This window comes from Colobus angolensis, unplaced genomic scaffold (genome assembly GCF_000951035.1).
Source record: "Colobus angolensis palliatus isolate OR3802 unplaced genomic scaffold, Cang.pa_1.0 Scaffold229, whole genome shotgun sequence".
Taxonomy (NCBI): Eukaryota; Metazoa; Chordata; class Mammalia; order Primates; family Cercopithecidae; genus Colobus; species Colobus angolensis.
In genome coordinates, this window is record NW_012115477.1 from 140528 (window position 1) to 154723 (window position 14196).

The following is a 14196-nucleotide window of genomic DNA, read 5'->3' on the forward strand; positions in this document are numbered from 1 at the left end:
ACATATGCAAATATACTCTATTATATAGCATAAGGTTACCAAAACAATCCGCATCTAAATAAATTAATAATAGTAAAGACAACAAAGATGAAGTTATAATAAATAGAACACAGCAAATAAAATCCACAACTGAACCTAAGACTCTGAAGTGCCATTCCTGAAACAGGCTCCAAACAATCAGTACAAATTTTGCATCATCACGAATTTTGCATCATTGCCAAGAATTGTAGTTTCTAGAGCAGCTTGACTTTCCAGTAGGGTATGAACATGCAATACTCAACAAACTCTTACAACTTGTTACATTTCATTCACAGATAATTTATGATTTTTATAATAACTCACTTGATAACTGATTTTTAATAACTAGTAAATTATTTTAACACTCAAAGTTTACAAAACTATTCATTTATATAAACAGAAAGACGATATTTTATAATCTATTGCCAACCCATTGAAATAAAATCAATCCTCATGGAGCTGGGAAAATAATTTGAAACTATTTTATTAAAATATAAAGAGCCTCAGACATTCATCTAGCAGATAGAAGACAAAGCATCAATTCATCCCAGAGCTAAAATCTTCCAGAGTGGCCTTAACATTTGGATCCTGCTTTGGACAATACTAACTATTTTTTATTCTAAGAACTAGCTCATCAAATCTCCTGGCAATTTGAAATGAATCCCTCAGAATTACAATAAAACAGACCTGAAATAAACCCATCAGAAATGCTTTCTTTTATGGAATCCTGTTTGGAGATTTTCAATTAGAAGCCAGGAGGCTAACTAATCATTTTTCGGATCTATGTCATCTTTGCACCTCCCACCCCCAAATATAAATCCGTAGGACTTAAACCGACTCCATCTCCCACTCCCTTCAATAACATTATGTTTCCTGCTAAAGCACCATCCTCATTCTTAACCTGTCATTTTAATTTTAGTGATATATGTAATTTGCAACAAAATTGCCTATTTCCTCCAGCCTTCTTTCACATTCCTGTCTTCAAACTTTGCTTATCTAAGCCAATCATATTCTATGTTAACTTTTTGAGAAATCTTTGATCCTCATCTGTTCACTGGCATGGGTACCTTTTTATACTCTCTTAGAACTGTCTACCATTTTCATACTTAGCAAACTGTATTGTGATTGATTTGGTTGCATTGTAGACTATAAACAGTGAGGTTAATAACTATACTACTATATTCAAAATGAAATTCCTACTTTTAACATATTTTTGATAAGGAGTAGGTGCCATAAATTGTGTTAAATGGATAAATAAACAAATTCAGGAAGAAAGGAAAGAAGAAAGAATAAAAAGAAGAGAGAAAGAAAAAAGGGAGTGAGATGGAACAAAAAAGAAAAGATAGGAATGAAATAAGAAATTCATATACGCACAAATGTGTAGAAGAAACATAATGTGTGTTTAGTAATAATACACCCTTAGTTCTCACTTCATACTGAAAATAATGTAGAGAAAAAGTGCAAACTTCCACAATCAATCACTGAGAACTCATAAGGGATGTGAATAAGGAAAAGAGCAGGTCAGAAATGGGGCTCAAACCATGATTAGAAAGGCAATGGCCTAAGTAAGGTGCATTATAATTACTTAATTAGTTATATTTGAAGCCAAACTTAACGAAAAATAGGCTGACATTTACCCCGTTGCTGCACTATTGTGGTGGTAGTTATATGGAGAGTTCTGAGTCAAAAGAACACGTTTTGGTAATTGCAAAACAGAAACAGCTCAAACAGAAAAAAATCAAAAGTCTCTTTGTAAAGCTCACTGTGGGGTACTGTTACAAGATCTTTGGGGTGTCAGTTTTTTTCCTGGAAACCTCTGTGGCCAGTGGCGCCTTTGCCAGAGTTCTTGTCCTACATCCAGGAAGAATGAGGTATTGAGGTATGCAGACAGATTTATTTAGTGTTAGAACAGCTCAGAGAGACTCCTCTCTGTAGGTAGGTGGTCATGTTGAGTGTTTAGCTCTAGGCAGAAAGGAGGCCCTGGAGAAGGCGACTTCTCTCTGCTGGCAGGTCATCCCATCATCTCCAGCTCTCAGCAAAGAGGAGGCCCTGGAGAGGATGACTCCTCTCCACAGGCAGGTCATTGGACATCTCTGCAGGTCTCTAAGCTCTCAGCAGAGAGAGTAGCTCCTCTCTGCAGTTGATTTCCCTTCATCTCTGCACCCTCTGTTCTGGCTGATCCTGGGCTTTTATGGACCTCAGAGGGGAGGAAGTGCCTGTCAATTGGTTCATGGGGAACCATGGGTGGCCTGGAAGAGGCACCACAAGTCCCCACTCTGGTCAGAAGGACTTGCCTGGCCCCCAGCCTTTAGGCCCTCCCTGGCCTGAAGGTGGGGCCTGACCAGGACACATTCCCTCCCACCCAGGGATCTGTCTGCCTCCCGCTGCCATTCATGGCCCCAGGGCTCGATCCCAACCCCACTCCCAGATCCGAGCTGATGCGGGGAGAGAAGAGAGGCCAGGCACGGGGACGGACGAGCAGACATCGGCGAGCCAGCAGGGAAGGGAGTGGGAGAGGCCTTTTACAATATGTACATACTATATCTCAATGATTGATACAATTTTGGAAAGAGAAGAGAGAAAATAAGGATTTAATTAGTCTGTGGGTTGAGTAACATCCAAGGATTAATACCTCTGCTTGAAGAAAGGAATAATTCTCTAATGACATCATTCATTACAATATGCAGGGTATGAAGAGAGGACACTGCAGTCATTAGCCATGCCTTATGAAATGCAGAGACAAGTGCTTGCCTCATTTGCTCATCCGGTTTTGGCCTTTAAAGATATTCAAAACTGGCTATTTAAGGCATTTAAAATTAAATACTTAGCCTCAACCCCCCTCAGTTGGCTTAAAATCTTAAACTTCTATCTGGCAACTAAAAATATTAAATAAGAAATGTGGCTGGGCGTGATGGCTCACGTCTATAATCCCAGCACCTTGGGGAGGCTGAGGCGGGCAGATCACAAGGTCAAAAGATTGAGACCATCCTGCCCAATGTGGTAAAACCCCTTGTCTACTAAAAATATATAAAGAATTAGCTGGGCATGGTGGCATGTGCCTATAGTCTCAGCTCTTCTGGAGGCTGAGGCAGGAGAATCACTTGAACCTAGGAGGCGGAGGTTGCAGTGAGCCGAGATTGTGCCACTGCACTCCAGCCTGGCAACAGAGCAAGACTTGGTCTCAAAAAAAAAAAAAAAGAAAAGAAAGAAGACCAATCAATTTTTAAAAAGGAAAAATTGTGGAGACAAATTTAAACAACCAACTTAACAAAATAAACAAAACCTAAAGAAATGAAGAGAAATTGAAAGAACAAAAATGAATAAAAATTAAACATATTGCACAGATGTAATAGAGATAATCAAATGCACAAAGGCTGGTTTTTAAAGACTAATAGAAAAATTTTTTAAATCGTGATAATCTCAATAGATACACAAAAAGCATTTGACAAAATCAAGCATTCCTTTACGATTCAGACCCTCAGCAAAATCGGCATAGAAAAGACATACCTTAAGGTAATAAAAGCCATCTATGACAAACCCACAGCCAACATTATACTGAACATGGAAAAGTTGGAAGTATTCCCCGTGAGAACCGGAACAAGACAAGGATGCCCGCTGTCACCACTTCTATTCAACATTGTGCTAGATGTCCTAGCCAGAGCACCCAGACAAGAGAAATAAATAAAGGGCACCCAAATTGGTAAAGAAGAAGTCAAACTGTCACTTTGCTGATCATATGATCGTATACTTAGAAAACCCTAAAGTCTCATTCAAAAAGCTCCTATAACTGGTAAATAAATTCAGCAAAGTTTCAGGATACAAAATTAATGTACAGAAATTAGTAGCTCTGCTATACACAAACAGTGACCAGGCTGAGAATCAAATCGAGAACTTAATCCCTTTTAACAATAGCTGCAAAACATATAAAATATTTAGGAATATACCTAACCAAGGAGGTGAAAGAGGTCTACAAGGAAAACTACAAAACACAGCTGAAAGAAATCATAGATGACAAAAACAAATAGAAACACATCTCATGCTCATGGATGGGTATAATCAATATTGTGAAAAATGACCTTACTACCAAAAGCAATCTACAAATTCAACACAATTCCCATCAAAATACCACCATCATTCTTCACAGAAGTAGAAAAAAAAAAATCCTAAAATTCACAGGGAACCAAAAAAGAGCCCACATAGTCAAAGTAAGACAAAGCAAAAAGAACAAATCTGAAGGCATCACATTACCTGACTTCAAACTATACTATAAGGCTATGGTCACCAAAACAGCATGGTACTGCTATAAAAACAGGCACACAGACCAATGCAACAGAATAGAGAATACAGAAATAATGCCACATCCTTAAAAGGATTTGGCCTTTAAAGATGTTCAAAACTGGCTATTTAAGACTTTTAAAATTAAGCACTTAGCCTCAACTCCCCTTCAGTTGGCTTAAAATCTTAAACTTCTATCTGGCAACTAAAAATATTAAATAAGAAATGTAGTCAGGCATGGTGGCTCAGGTCTATAATTCCAGCACCTTGGGAGTCGGGGAGTGACTGATCTTTGACAAAGCAAAGAAAAACAAAGTGGGGAAAGGACACCCTTTTCAACACATGATGCTGGGATAATTGGAAAGCCACGTGTAGTAGAATAAAACTGGATCCTCATCTCTCACCTTATACCAAAATCAAGTCAAGATGGATCAAAGACTTAAATCTAAGACCTGAAACCATAAAGATTATAGAAGAAAAAATCATTCTAGACATTGGCTTAGGCAAACACTTCATGACCAAGAAGCCAAAAGCAAATGCAGCAAAAACAAAGATAAATAGATGGGACTTAATTAAACTAAAAAGCTTCTACATGGCAAAAGAAATAATAGGCAGAGTAAACAGACAACCCGCGGAGTGGGAGAAAATGCTCACAAACTGTACATACAACAAAGGACTAATAGCCAGAATCTACAAAGAATTCAAACAAATTAACAAGAAAAAAACAAGCAATCCCATCAAAAAGTAGGCTAAGAACATAAACAGGCAATTCTCAAAGGAAGATATACAAATGACCAATAAGCATATGGAAAAATGCTCAACATCACCAAGTACTAGGGAAATGCAAATCAAAACCACAAGGAGATACTACCTCACTCCTGTAAGAATGGCCATAAGTTAAAAGTCAAAAAACAGTAGATGTTGGCGGGGATGTGGTGAAAGGGGAAACATTTTTACACTGTAGGTGGAAATGTAAACTTGTACAATTACTATGAAAAACTGTGATTTAAGATTCCTTGAAGAACTAAAAGTAGATCTACCATTTAATGCAGGAATCCCACTACTAGGTATCTTCTCAGAGGAAAAGTCATTATACAAAAAAGAGACTTGCACACATGTTTATAGCAGCACAATTTGCAATTGCAAAAATGTGAAACCAGCCCAAATGCCCATCAATAATGAGTGGATAAAATGTGGTATATATACACCATGGAATACTACTCAGCCATAAAAGTCATGAAATAATGATTTTGCAGCAACCTGGATGGAATTGGAGACTATTATTCTAGCTTAAGTAAATTCAGAAATGGAAAACCAAACACCATATATTCTCACTCATAATTAGGAGCTAAGCTATGAGGATCCAAAGGCATGAGAATGATACGATGAACTTTGGGGACTCGGTGGGGAAAGGGTGGGAGGAGCGTGAGGGATAAAAGACTACACATTGTGTACAGTGTACACTGCTTGGGTGATGAGTGGACCAAAATCTCAGAAATCACCACTAAAGAACTTATCCATGTAACCAACCACCACCTGTTCCCCAAAAATATACCAAAATAAAAAAAGACGGCCAGGCACCATGGCTCACGCCTGTAGTCTCTGAAATGGGTGAATCACTTGAGATCAGGAGCCGAAGACCAGCCTGACCAACGTGGTGAAACCCCACCTCTACCAGAAATATGAAAAATTAGCTGGGCATGATGGCGGGCGCCTGTAGTCCCAGCTACTCGGGAGGCCTAGGCAGGAGAATTGCTTGAATCTGGGAGGCAGAGGTTGCAGTGAGCCAAGATCACGCCACTGCACTCCAGCCTGGGCGACAGAGCGGAACTCTATCTAACAACAACAACAACAACAAAAACTAAAAATAAATAAATAAATAAAAATAAAGTAATGAGGCTGAGAAACCAAAAAAAAAAAAAAAAAAAAACAACAACAACAACAACAGACTCCAGTAAGATTGAACAAGACAACCAGGGGAAATTCACAAACATTAGAAATGAAACGAGGAACATAATGGCAAAGAATAAAAGGGTAGTCTGAAAAACTTTATATCACTAAATTTGAAAACTTAGCTAAAATGAATAAATTCTTTAATAATTTAATAAAATCAATTCAAGGAGAAATACAAAAAGATACTGAAACACAAAGACCCTGACTTAACTTTCTCAGAAATGCAACTAGCAACTAATTTTCTGGTGACTTATGGATACTACTAGCATCTCTAGAAGAGCTGCTTCAAGCAAACACTACCACCCTCCCAAGAATCTCTGCAGAGTAAAGTGAACCTTGTTGTTTATTGTGCGAGATTAGGCGATGCAATATTTCTGATGACAATTTGAACTCTTTGGAATTAGACTGGCTTCATTTTCTGAAAACAGCAATAGTGATCTACTTTACAGCAGAACACAGAGAAAATCTGTCTGTGTGTGGTCAGTACTTTCTGGTCCATTAAGGAAAAACAGCATACAACACTAAAATATTGTACCTCCCACTTTACAATATTTTAAAAAGGATCTCGGAAAAGATCATATGTAAACATAACTGGTTAAATTTAAGACAGTCAAAAGGATTGGACATTCTGATTTTTTTATTTATTTTATTTTATTTTATTTACTATATCCCACTGCCTGCCTAGCCCCAGAAATACAAGGAACTCAGAGAGAAAAGAAAGGGAGGGAAGAAGGGAGAAAAGATTGACTCGATAAGCTAAGGGAAAGTAAAGTAACAACTATTGCTCTTCAATTTTATTTAATCTTTTATAATACTTGATATTTCACATGCTGGGAAATGTATCATATTCAGTTTGGTTCAATAAATGTGTGTTAAGCACCTACGATCAGGCACCAGGGTAGGCAGTGGGTACAGAGATGAAAAAGGCATGAGACATTCCCGGGAGAGATGTGAGGTTAATGAAAACTGGAAGCATGTGTATTTCCCTCCAGGCAACTAAAAAGGGGCTTTACAGACATCTGAGCACAGATCAAGTGACACTTTCAAAAATATGAACACTGCCTGTAAAAAGTTGAATACCAAAATGAATTTTCTGTCAGTATCAATACAACAAACCTATCCCTGGCTTCTGATGAACAGAAAGAAAAAGGATTTGAAGAGTTACAAAAATATGACTGATTTGAAGAAGAACAGCCTTATCTATATTCACCTGGTCATTTGGTGGGGAGAAATATATGTATATATAATGTGCTACTACAGGAGACTGCCTTTTCTAAAAAGTTGGTTGTTTTGTTGTCAATGTTGTTTGAGTTCAGCTGCACATATTGGATTGGTGACATGACCCTGAGCATAGCAATTCAGGCTCTGACCAAACAGAGTTTTCATGACCGAAATGATGATCAATTACCAAGGACATAGTGAAGAGATGTCCACACTGGACTTGCTGCAGGACGTAACAGGGAATTCTGCAAAGTTGGAGGACTCGATGGTTCTAAGCCTAAATGATAGCTAAAATGTATTGAGCCCTTATTATATTCCAGGTTATATGCTAAACCCTTACAGATATCATTTCCTTTGAATCTGATGGTTTAGATTTTGGCCTGAAAAATGCATATATGTAAACTCAGGTCATACCATTTTGCTTTCTGTTCATCTGCCACGGCAAAGTATAGCATTATTGACATTTAGACCACGTAATTCTTTGTTATGGGGGCTGTCCTGTGCATTGTAGGATGTTTAGCAGTATATCCCCAGCTTCTGTCTAGGAAAAAAAAAAAAAAAAGATTTCAGATGTTACCTAATGTTCTCTGACAGTGAAAATTGTCTCTGGTTGAGAATCACTGTAACAGAGGAGTATTTATTGTCATGAGAAAATGTCCACAATGAGCTAAAAGATGAAAGGAGAAAGCTTCAAAGCACTATGACAAATATGCCTGCCCACTCCCCTCCCGGCTGTCTCCTCTTCTCCTACCTAGCATGTCTTTTATACACACATATGCATAGTAACTTTTTTAAAAAGGATTGAAAGGATATTCACCAAAATGTATTAAAAATTATTTGGGGTGGTAAGATTATAAGTTTGTTTACATTCATTGATATTGTTTAAGTTTGAGTTGAACTTGCATTCCTTTTACAATAAGGAACAAAGACAGTAGTCTTTATAAGCATCACTAAATGGGCCTCCAGCATCTAGAGAGCAGTGTCTACTTCCAAAGCAAAGGATAGTCAATGACTAAGGATTGCAATGTAATTATCGAAATTTTCTAAAAAGAGGACTCCCCTATCCCACAATACTGAGTCCTTGCTGCAGGGATTAAGGAAGGTCGGCATACATGGAGAATGGATTTTCCCTGTTATGCTTGTCCCCCTCACTAAGCCATTGGCCTAGCTGCTCAGGATTGTTTGAAAACTTAGGATTCCAGGTGGAACTAGCCCCTAGTCAATTTGGAGCAACTAAACAGAAAACCAACATTCCTGTGGTACTCTGCTTAACAAATATACTCAACAGGGGTGTTTGTGTGTGAAGAATGCGGAAAGAAAATAAGCAATAGTCACTTAGGAAACATTTGGTTCCGGAAAACACAGGCACCATTCCATTTCCCCACATTTACCAGGCCTCAAATGTACACACACACACACACACACACACACACACACACACGTATTTCCAGAGAAATCTTTAGTTGGTAATAAGACCGCTTGAAGAAGTAGGCCTGAATGAAGGAGGTCCCATTCCTGACTTGGAGGAGACCCTTGGGACTCACAGTTAGAACCTGTAGGATTATGTTACCAATAAGCTTTTCTGTGGCACTTCAAGATGAAGTTCTTTGAGTATTGAGGGGGAGAGAGAATGTGCTGCTAAGGGAAGCAAAAGGGTGCACAAAGCAGTAGCCAAGGACACCATCAAACTTCGCCTGGTTTCCTGTTCTCCACTGCCTGGCCCAAACACTGATATACAGCTAGTTTGTCTGTAAATAAGTCTTCCTCAAAAGGCTCAATAGAAATCAACCACTGTAGCCAGAAATTCTATCTAAATGTAAGTCTTCCAAAACATTTTCCACATATAAAACATTTACTTCAAAATATTCAAGTTTCTACTCAAATCAGCTATAATGAGCTGTGATGATGCCTTCCTGAGTAATCTTCAAAACCCAGGATTCTTAAACGACAGGATTAAATCTCTTCCAGTGCTGTTCTCTAAGGCAAAATGCTTTTGGATTTCTCATTACAGAAAACTATTTTTACTTATAATCCATATAAATGTAAAAATACTTTTTATTATTCATGAGGATGTGTGTTTTAGATTCATGTATTTTTTTGAGAGATGCTAGAGAATATCATAACTACGATATTTCTCTTAGACCTCATAACCTTGAAAATTCCCAAATGATATTCTTAAGGTCAGTCCCTAACAACACACTGGGAAACTTGCTAGGGGAGCGTATGCGTAACTCCTAGTGAAACAGGAAGAAGGATTACCGTGTCTTTGAGTCCACTGACCCAGGATAGATTGTCCTACCTAGGGAGGATGTGTCTTCTGCTGTGTTTTTCAGGAGAGAAAATGCAGAGGGATGAAGGAAGAAAGACTGGTGCTGAAAAGATTCAGGAAAGAGAACAGATGTTTTCACAATACTGTTAGAAGTAAGGCCAAGTGATTATCAGGGGAGCCAACTTATTTGCCTGCTCTTTCTTAAAGTGTCCAATACGGCGATGAACAGAGAGAAAGCTCACCTCATCTGCCAAGAAAGCCAACATTTTTCCCTGCCAAGTTTGAAGAGTAGAATTAAACTCATTAAGGTTTTCTAGATCCCACTTGTATCTCATTCTGATTTTTCTTCCTAGCCTAGATAGTGTGACTTTAAAAAAAAATGAACTGTTTTATTAATTTAATGTGACCTTGACAGCTCTGTGTAGATTGAAAAAAGAGCCTAAAGGAAAGCCTAGTTCTGCTCACTCTAAAGAAAACAGTGATTTTAGGAAAGAAGATGGAATAGTGGGGAAGAGTCAGGCCTCTGGAAGGTTTTACTTTACAGGCTTCTCTGCTCCTTTTTAATTGGGTCTGAGCCTTGTAGCCTCTTGAGAACACTGAGGTAGAAATAGGCAAGGTGCTGAGTGGCTTGGCCATGGCATAAAGGAAGAGAAAAAAAGAAAAGAAAAGAAACACACACACACACACACACACACACACACACACATATACACAAACATACGTACCCATACTAAAATAGTAGCCAAATAAGAAAGCCACATAAATGTCCAAACCATGCAAATCACAAAATGGTTGATCACATGTCACCACTTCAGGGTTTCCATCTACTACCAAAACAAGCATATGTATGAATCCATTGATAACATATCTTTGACCCCCTGCTCTGGTAGAGTGTTACATCTTAAGAAGTATTTTTAGCTGCTATCTTCTTTCCTCTGCTATAACTTGATATTGCATGCTCTCTCACTTACTCGCTCGCTCTCTCTCTCTCCAGCTTTTTCAGAACAAATAAAAAAACTTCAATTCTGTTATTTAAAAGACTTACAGTTTTGGAAGAGTCTCCAAACCTAGCACTAACAATCATTTCTTGGTTCTTACCATCAGAACCATCCTCCCCGCTAAAGTGGCAGTAGCCCTGGCTAGCTTTGCCTATCAGTGCTGTCTCCAGAGAAGTCTGCCTTGATGCGGGCACACCACGTATGTGTGTGTTTCAGCAACAAGAATTCAGTTAATCAGAAAGTTTGAAAAGTTGAATATTCTAGTTAACTTTCTGAGAAACTATTTCAAACCTATAAAGTCATGTTTTTTCAAAACATACTACTTTCTGGCTGCAATTTGAAGATAACTAATTTGCCTAGGTTTCTGTAAGTGGTAAAAATCTAGCAAGAATCTAAATAGATGTCAGGCTTTACAGGGTAAGTGGTATTTAACTACATTGCCTTGCTTCTCTATAAATGGAGATCATCAGTATTTTAAGATTAAATGAGATGTATGCCATGTCCTGGTGCAGGATCTGAAGTCTAGTAGGCACTCAATATATATTAATTTATGTTAACTTAGTTCTTCCTCTGTATTTAACTTTAATTTCTTTTCTACTTTTTCTCTTTAGGGTTAAAGGTAGCTCCATTTACAGACTATGACTCTTATCTGGATGAGATTTGGACTGTCTTCTATCTTATCCTTCATGTGGTTTATTTTTTGTTATGGAATCTTTTAATGTCAGATGTTGCTAGACAATCTTTTCTGGCTTAATTTAGTTCTAGTATAAACAAAAATATATCCAAATATCCACTAATGTCGTTTCCCTTCCAAAATAAATATGTTCTACTTTTTTGTCAAAAGACTTTTATGATGTGGTTCCAGACCTTCACAGGGCTTTGGGTGATCATAAACTTAGTAGTTTAACTATTTCACCATTCATTGTTAATATAAATATGTGGAGAACGAATAATCAGAAGTGATGAAGTACTGCTAAAATAAACCCTCCATATTAATCGGATAGGAAAGCACATGAGTTTCAGATTGTAAGCAGACAAAAAACAGGTGTGATTTCTTTTTGGAATTCATTTTGAATCTATATAGTATGGGGAAAGTATGACCTCTAATTTCCAAGGAAACACTGATATGCCATAATGTGGGCAAAGCATAGTAACAGGTTCCTATAATTATTTAGGTGAATAATCTTGAGGTTTGAAAAATCTACACAACTTTTAAAAGTTAGCAAAGGAAAGCATGAACTGCTTTAAATTACTGTTCACCAAAGGGAAACTGAAATATTCTGGCTTAAAAATTCCAGTTAAAAGTGTTGGCTTTAAATCTTTTAATATTTAATTTTGAAATGTTTTCTAATTTTCTGGTTCCTGATACCTAATTTTATTTATACAGGCTGTGGAATATTGCCAGGATCATTGCTTTTGGTATTTTTTTTTTTTTAAAAAAAGAACATTATTCAAGGGAACAGGATTCAGAACAATTTTCTCTTATCCCAGGCTAATTTCCAGAGTAGCTTTCTGTAAGATTGTACCCTATTTTATAGCCACATTAAAATGTCAGAGGACTCTATGGACTGTTTGATGCTGACAGAGTTACACTTTCAGAAATACCCACTGTGCTGGACAGAAGAGCCACAGCACTGAGAACTACACTGCTTTTGTTATTAACAGGAGTGTAAGAGGGGAATTCAGTGAAAAGGGCTAGCATCCAAGTTCACAGTGGATCTTTTCTTCCATTGAAATTATGGATTATAATCAATGGCTTAGAAGGAACAAGGTTGGTGAATCTCACAGAAGAGTTTTTGAGATACTTTTACTACACAAAAAAGCTTTTGAATGAGGCACTAAGCCTTCAAATGGGATGGCCTCCCTATTTTACTCATTTCCAGTTAATCCTCAAAAATGAACAATGCTTCTAACTGAACAATCACAGTATTTCAACACACCCAAGGCAAACTGGGGAGGAAGAGCTGAATTATGATGAAAGCCTGTACTATTGTGACCTTTCCCATGACCATAATTGATGGATGTGTCCCTGAAACACTTTGCAGAGCTGTTGATATATTTAGAAGTGTGCTTGTGACTCATTATGCTCATAGTATGGCAATAAATGACTATGAAGGACAACTCAGTGCCCAAGGATGTGGTTCTTTCATGTAGAATCATCATCTGTAGAAAATACAGTTGGATCCTTTTTGGAATTGTGCAAGCTGAGCTCAGAGCTCTATAAGCCCAGCTCTATTTTTTTTTTATCAGAATAAATATCAAATAGTTAAGATCAAAATGTTTCAGCATCCATTCTGGTATGAATAAAAGTAAAACGCTACAAATATTTTACTTAAAAGCTTATACTGACTTTGGCTTCTGCTGGGATGTACAAATGAGGAAACAATGTCACTCCTACCCTATCAATCAGAAAAGACTGGCTACACTACAAATCTGAATTTTTCTTGAACCTAGAGGAGTGAAGTTTTAGACTAATTAGATACCTAAGAGAGGTATCTTCAAGAAGAAAGAGAATATGAGCATGGACTTACTAATGAGAGTAGAAGGAAGCCAGGGCTGGCTGCCATACAAGTAGGTAAGACAAGTTCCATTAAAATTTAATACATTCTTAAAGTCTAAGAGTAGGCCACTATGAGAATATAGAACTTCTGGAAATTTCAGACATAAGGGAAATCTGTACCATCTCATTCTTCTCCATGATTATTTAATAATGAAACAGAGCCCCTCTCCCCACTAGAGTGGCAGAAGCTAAATGATAGGAAATAGCAGCCTATCACTGTGGCAGTGACAAGAATAGAGACAAACTATCTCCAAAATATGGGTGCACAGAGAAGGTCTAATGATGAGGCTGGTCCAGTAATATTAATAAAAACCCAGTGGCAGACCCCACCCTGAACACAAAGTAATGATGGAGGAATTTGAAGTCAGAGATACAGGGAATAAACCCATAGTAACAACACAACCCAAATCTGGCTTAACTTTTTCGTAGAATGGCCTAACACTCCACAACGACAGCCTAGCAGAAGATGAGTGTGCCCATTCCAGGCATAAATACTAGTTCTTTGCTCTACTATTCTACACATATCTGGCATTCAGTGAAACATTATGAGGTACACACAAACAAGGACAAAACAACCCACTTACAAGAGAAAAAACAATGAACAAAGTCAGAGATGGCCTGAATAATGAGCCATAACATAGCTAATTTAAAATTAGTATGACATGTTAAAAACTCTAGCCAAAAAAGTGGCCAACATGCATGAACAGATGTTGAATTTCATGAGAGATGTTGAATTTTCTTTCATGAAAAGAGTCTAATGGAAAGGCTAGAAACAAATACAAAGAAACAGAAATGAAGAATGCCCTGAATGGTCACTTAGGTAGACACAGTGCTAAAGGAAAAAAAAAAAAAAAAAATCAGTAAACTTGAAAATAGGTCAATAGATAATACCCACATTGAAA

General features: G+C 37.6%; 1 protein-coding gene across 1 annotated transcript in view; it reads right to left on the reverse strand.

Moving 5' to 3' along the window:
• LOC105513350 (germ cell-less protein-like 1) overlaps positions 1 to 14196 on the reverse strand; it is a 54727-nt gene that overhangs the window by 2781 nt on the left and 37750 nt on the right. The gene's annotated exons all lie outside the window — the stretch shown is intronic.